Source organism: Cyprinodon variegatus, unplaced genomic scaffold (genome assembly GCF_000732505.1).
Source record: "Cyprinodon variegatus isolate N-32 unplaced genomic scaffold, C_variegatus-1.0 Scaffold155, whole genome shotgun sequence".
NCBI classification, from domain to species: Eukaryota; Metazoa; Chordata; class Actinopteri; order Cyprinodontiformes; family Cyprinodontidae; genus Cyprinodon; species Cyprinodon variegatus.
The window spans coordinates 269860-276833 of record NW_015150608.1 but is presented as its reverse complement, the minus strand read 5'-3'; positions in this window follow the sequence as shown (position 1 = coordinate 276833).

Below are 6974 nucleotides of genomic sequence, written 5' to 3'. Positions count from 1 at the left end.
GGCGCCTCTCACCGTGGGCAACTCCAGAGTGGAAGTATGTCCAACACCTCTCAAGGAGACTGGTTACAGAACCAGAACCATGTGTCGAGGTGATACTGATTAATTCTAGCCGGAACCTCTCAGCCTCACACACTAGCTCCGGTTCCTTCACCACCAGCGAGGTGACATTCCACATCCCTAGAGCCAGCTTCTGCAGCCAAGGATCGGACCGCCAGGGTCCCCTCCCTCGGCCACCACCCAACACACATTGCCCCCCTGATTAATTTTCAGAACTATGCACTTTAATTAACGTGCTAATTGCTCTGTTTTTTCTTTATTACTAACAGCTACCTTCCCATTAAATTTTAGGACAGGTAAGGGAAACTTTTTTTTAAACACCATTCATTTTCTTAATAACGCTCCATACCTCAGATAACCCTCTTCCAATAGAGTTACACTACTGCCTCCAACATACCTTCTTAGCTGCTCTAATGGTTTTCCTATGGAAGAAAAACAGTCTAATTGGAATCTGCCTTTTTTTTAACACCAAACTTTAAACACTGATTTTTTTGTTTTTTAAAACAAATTTTAAACACTGAATTTTTTTAACACCGAATTTTAAACACTGAATTTTTTTAGACATTGAATTCCTTAAACTCAATTTTTATCTAGTAAAAATTCACCAGAAAGCAAATTCAGCTGCAAAAAAATTCAGCTGCAAAAATTCACCTGCAAAAAATTCAGTATTTAAAATTCGTTGTTAAAATTTGGTGTGTAAAAAAAAGGCAGATGCCAATGAGACTGTATAGCTTGTGCTTTTTTATGTTGAATTAATGCCTCAAAGGTATGACATCTCCTTACCAATTTAAAAGCTTTATTTCTTCCCCTTATAGCAGCACAACATTCTTCATTCCACCATGGAATAGACTTTTTATTTCCTCTCCCCACTATTTTAGAAATTGCAGTTTCAGCTGCAATAACAATAACAGATACAATTTTAAAGTCCACATCAAAAAAGTTTTCATCTAATTTATCACACTGGTTATTAACTAAATATTGAAATAATTCCCAATTAGCCATACGTAGTCTCCATCTTGGAATCAATACTTCCTCTTCTTTAACTACTTTAGAACCAATAGTTATTATAATAGGAAAAAAATAATATATATATATATATATATATTTAATATATAATATATTAATTAATATTAATAAAAATATATATATAGCTTTCAGCCCATCAGTTTGGCTTATGTGGTCGAGCTTGTTCTCCAGACCGCCACATGCGACCCATCTTACAAACCACCTGTGAGGCGAGTTCTGGTGAGAATTAATGACCACCACGCCGTGGAGAAAGTTGTGAAAGATGAGAAGTAGATCAAGGAGACATTATTTTGTTAAAGTGGGACATCTCAAAGAAAGTTGGGACACTTTCCTTTGCAGCTAACTCAGTAACAAATGAGCAAAAAAAAAGTATGTATAACTTTTTCAAAATTACATGTGATTCTGCAAACATAAAAAAAGCAAACCTTTCTTTTAAACTCCAGAGGTCACACACACATATTGTGAATGTCTTTGGTAGAATTTAAATGAGCGATTTTAATCTAGATTAATCTAGATTAATTTCAAGATTAGTGAGATTGATCTAGATTTAAAAAAAATAAAAATAAAAATCTATACCCACCACTAATGTATCAAAGAAGCATCGACTTGACTTAGACATTTGCTGTCAAATAGTCGACTTGGAAATATCGTTAATCCCCTAATCAGGGAATGAATGGTTCAAGCCCCTGCTGTGCTTTGGGTTCCTTTGATTTGATTACGTGCTAAATATATCTATAATATATTTTACCTATAGTAGCACAAAAACTGCAGGCCAACATGAGCAGAGTCTCGAACACTGCTTCTACACTAGCAGAGGGATGCGTCTACAGCTGCTATGGGAGATAGTTATGGGCCTGTTGTTGATGCTTCTCAATTGCACTCTAACTGTCAAGTGTCCTAGCATTCTATCACTTCACATTGACATCGCCTCCTTACTTCTTCCCGATGTCTTCTGTTCTGTCAGGCCAAAAAAGATTAAAATAATTAATTATTTATGAACCATTAGCAAAAAGGTGTACTCAAACAGCCAGAAGGCGTTGTGTGCTGTGTATGTGGGACATGTGACCAGGCTTGATGGGAGGGGCGAGGCCAGGGGCAGACTTGCTGGGTTGGGCTTTGGACCTGTTAAAAACGACTTGCAGTTCTAGTCTGGACTGCATCTATCCTATCTTGACAGAGTGACGTACAGTATCCTGGTACCTTATTAACAAAATGTTTCTCCTGTCTCTGTTTCTTGGCATCTGGGTTCTCCCGACAGGCAAGTCTTTCTTCATGTTTACATTATTTGTTTTGTTGTTTTTTTCTTTTCCAAATACATAACTAATGAACAAAACATTTGTATAAATATTTTTACTTTGCTTTTAGATGATTAAACCTGTTAAGATTCTTATTGCCAGGGATCAACTCCTGGCATCTAAAGACATTTTTCCTTAGATGCTGTGTGCAAATGCTTTTTTATGCTGAATGAAAACTAAATTTTTTTTAATGGAATGCTTTCAGTTGATTCCATTAAATGTAGTGAGTGTTCAAGTGAACCCGTTGAAGACTGCAGGAATGTGGAATGTCCCTTAGAGGATCATCTATGTGGTACAGCAAGCATGGTGGAGTTTAAAGGTACTATGTTTAATTGTACCTTGTCTCAGTTTTTGGTTGCCTGCTTTGTATTGACTTTCAAATTGCCTCTTTTTGTTTGCAGGGGGTTCCAAACACTCAATTTACAAGGCTAAAACCTGTGTATTGTCTCGTCAATGTCTCAACGGATCAGCTACAACTGGGAGCTCTAAAGTTGTGGTTACCTCAGTGTGCTGCAAATCAAACCTCTGCAACAGTCAAGATTTTCCTGGTAAATACAACCAGTTGATATTACTTTTTAAAAGATAAGCAGTGATATAGCAGATAACTGCCACATGAAATTTCTTCTTCAAGTATACTTAAATAGCTAAATCATGTTGTTTAAACTGACACAATTTCTAAAACATCATCAGTGCTTTGTCATATTACCCCATGCTTTATGAGTTCAAGAGATTTATGTCAGTTTTAAATGAACAATGTACAGTATGTGGAGTTTTTTTTTTTTTTTTTGTACTTTCAGACCTGTTCCAATATGCTTATTGAGTCGTCAAATTTCGACTAGTTGCTTTAGATGCAAATAAACACGCATGCAACTGTCATAAAACTCTCATTTAAGAAACAAACAAGAAATCAGAAAGGGACTCATGCACATACTTGGTTGTGTAAAAGCAATTTGCAAAACCGTTTTGGTGCTTTCTCTTCCACTGATCTTGCACTAATTCCCTGCTGCCACTGTCTGTTGAAGGCTTAGATGAAGACAATAGTTTTGCTAACTCTGAGATAAACCAACTTCCAGAGATAAACCAATCGTAGTTATTGGAGTGCTAATGATCTTTTTTTTTTTTTTACGATGAATTTTATTTTTAAAGAATCACATGAAATCATTATTGCTAAGAGCAGGTGGAATGGACGGTTCAACAGAGCTATGGCTCTGGGTGAGTTTGGCAACTCTATTAAAAAGATATCTAGGATTATTCTCATTCTCCTCTATTAATGAGGAGAAGTATGCTGCTCTTGCTTTACAAAGGGTCCTCTTATACAGCAGTAAACTATTTTTCCAAACTAGGTAGGAATCCTGTAGGCCTGTGGAGCGATATTTTCTCTCCAGTTTCCTAGCATTTTGCTACAGAGTGGGCAACTCTGCATTTAAACAGGGAGTCAGCTTTCTATGCGTTATATACCCATACTAAACTTATTGAATATTGACAACAAAAAAAAGTTTGTTGTTTTTCCTATTGCACTTGGACAGATCATACATTTACATTATCAAATTAAATCTCCAGGGAAGAATTATTATGTTGGTTTATATAGCCACTAAAACTGTCATTAGTCTGCAACAATAGTGACATATTAGCAAATGCTGAAATCTATACTCCATATTTCTCTTTATGAACAATAACTGTTGTTTTTTTTCAGAACCTGCTGAATTCTCCTCAAATGGCAAAAAGTGTTTTAAATGTGTCGGATCAGACTGCACTGGAAGTGTAAACTGTGAGGGAAACGAAGACTACTGCTTCATATCAAAATGTGGGAGTCCTGTTTCTTCCTTTGTACAACAGACAGAAAAATATTACATCATTTTAATGTCATACATGTAACTCACAAATTGTTTTTTTGTTCTCTCACAAATAACAGATAATGGAAATATGACTGAGAAGGGCTGTGCCTCCAAGCTAATCTGTTCAGAGAATTCAGTGAATTGGTTTCCCTTAACCTTTCAAGCAAATATCAGTTGCTGCCAGGGTGACTACTGCAATGGTGCCGGCATTATAAGTGGTGACCTCATGCTGCTGTTCATGCCACTGAGCTTCTTGCTTTTTTGTTATTAGGTCAAACTAACAGCTATGTTTCTTTCAAGCGTATTTTATGTTGTTTAAAAACAGTCTTTCAACTGCAGAAAGTTTATTAGGCTTCCACCTAAGGATTTTTTTTTTTGTCCCTCTCTATCACCTTGTAAGCGATTATTTTCCTCACAATTGTGTTGTAAATTAAAGCTATATTGTTTGAGTATATGTAAAAACTTGTTTTACTTCTGTTTCTTGAACAACCATTAATCTTTAGAGTCTTATTTTTTTATTATATTATTTGAGATATAATATAAATATTATTATATTTGTCATATTTAATAGCTTGTTGAAAATACAAAAGTTATTTCTTATCTTTTTTGAAAATATATTTCTAAATATAAGGCACATGTATTTTCTTGAATTCTAATAAATTTAGCCCAACTACAGATTATTCAAAAGTCTTCTGATTATTCTTCATTCCTACAAGTGTAAGCCTCAAAAAAATGTATGCATATGAATCTATCTATCAATCGATGCATCCAGTTTTGAACTGGTGTTATTTTTCCTTGTTCTTTTAGGTTTTCTATTGCTTCTCCAACTTTTATAAAAGCCAGGAAATAGAACAAACATGGATCATCAAATGTTGGCCTTTTATTTTCACTGCTGTCTGCTGCTTTCAGCCTATTTCTTTCTCTTTCCTCTTTTTTAATATATATATGCAAAGCCTGAAAATGGGATCTCTAAACTTTAATGCAGGCAGGGACAGACATAAGAGAGCTTTAATATCTGAGATGGCATTGATGCTCGTGCAGGACGCCATGGTTGGTAGCTAGCCACTGTTATGCTACGTTCACACCTATGGTGACTGCACTGGACTGGGATTTTGGTCGACTACAGTGCAGCAGAACCGAGCCGTGAGCTCCTGGGCTNCACCAGTTTCAACTTGCAAAGCAGCTTAAGGAGATGATCTGAAAGCTCCACAACATATTCGTAACCTTTGTGTTTATTTCACTATCAATTTTTTTTATGACTGTTAGCACCTGCCATATATGCCATACACCCATAATCCAAGATGTCTCAAGAGAGCCTGATAAACTCCCAACAGCGCACTTCTTGAAGCTCCCCAGAAGCTTCCTGTCCAGAAATTCATCTTAACAAATTATTCACTGTTTTACTTTTATTTTGAACTTATTCTATATGCTGTTACCAAGTTAATCGAAGGATACCTACAAACCTCACTTTATTCACTTGTTCAAGCTTCTGATTATATAGATTTAAATTAACTTCTTTATATCTGCTATAAAAAGAAATAACTTGGGATTTGCAACTAACATTTTAAATCCCCACTTTTTTGCCCCACCTTCCACCTTCAAAATGGCATGCTGCATCTTTTTCGGCAAATATAAAAGATTATGTCCTTGCACCCATAGAGCCCCATCATCTGCAAATAAAGATTTCCCTATACTACCATCTATCTCATCAAATATGTCATTTATCATAATATTAAAAAGAATTGGGCTACACACACTGCCTTGTGGGGTACCATTTTCAACTATATCTATTAGAGAAAGTAGTCCCAACTCCAACTTCTATTTAACCTTCAAAGAGAAAATCTAAAACCCAGTAATAAATCTTACCAATTATGCCGAGTTTTTCTAATTGAATCAACAATTCCTCTTTCCATAACATATCATACACCCTTTCAATGTCAAAGAATACAGCTATCACTATTTCTTTATTTGTTTAAGCTTTCCTTGTTTCTGATTTCAGGCACAGTACCGCATCCATCGTATTTCTCCCTTTACGAAAACCACTTTGAAAAGGAGAAAAAAAATTTTTACTATCAAGAAAATATGATAGTCTATCTGTTACAATTCTCTCCATTACTTTCCCTAATTGAGATGTAAGAGCTATAGGCCTACAGTTTGATTGCATTTTTACCTGGCTTCAACACAGGAATTATGACGGACTGTTTTCATGCTTTTGGAATAATCCCTGTCTCCCAAATCAGATTAAAAACTTTAAGAATAACAGAAAGAGATACATCATTTAAATGTTTAAGCACAGAACAGGTAAGGGAAACTTTTTTTTAAACACCATTCATTTTCTTAATAACTCTAATAACTCTAATAACTAATAACTCCAATAGAGTTACAATACTGCCGCCAACATACCTTCTTAGTTGCTCTAATGGTTTTCCTAACTATAGCTCGTACTTTTTTATATTGAATGAATGCCTCAAAGGTATGGCATCTCCTCACCAATTTAAAAGCTTTATTTCTTCCCCTTATAGCAGCACTACATTCTTCATTCCACCATGGAATAGACTTTTTATTTCATCTCCCCACTATTTTAGAAATTGCAGTTTCAGCTGCAATAACAATAACAGATACAATTTTAGAGTCCACATTAAAAAAATTTTCATCTAATTTATCAAACTGGTTATTAACTAAATATTGAAATCATTCCCAATTACCCCTACGTAGTCTCCATCTTGGAATCAATACTTCCTCTTCTTTAACTACTTCAGAA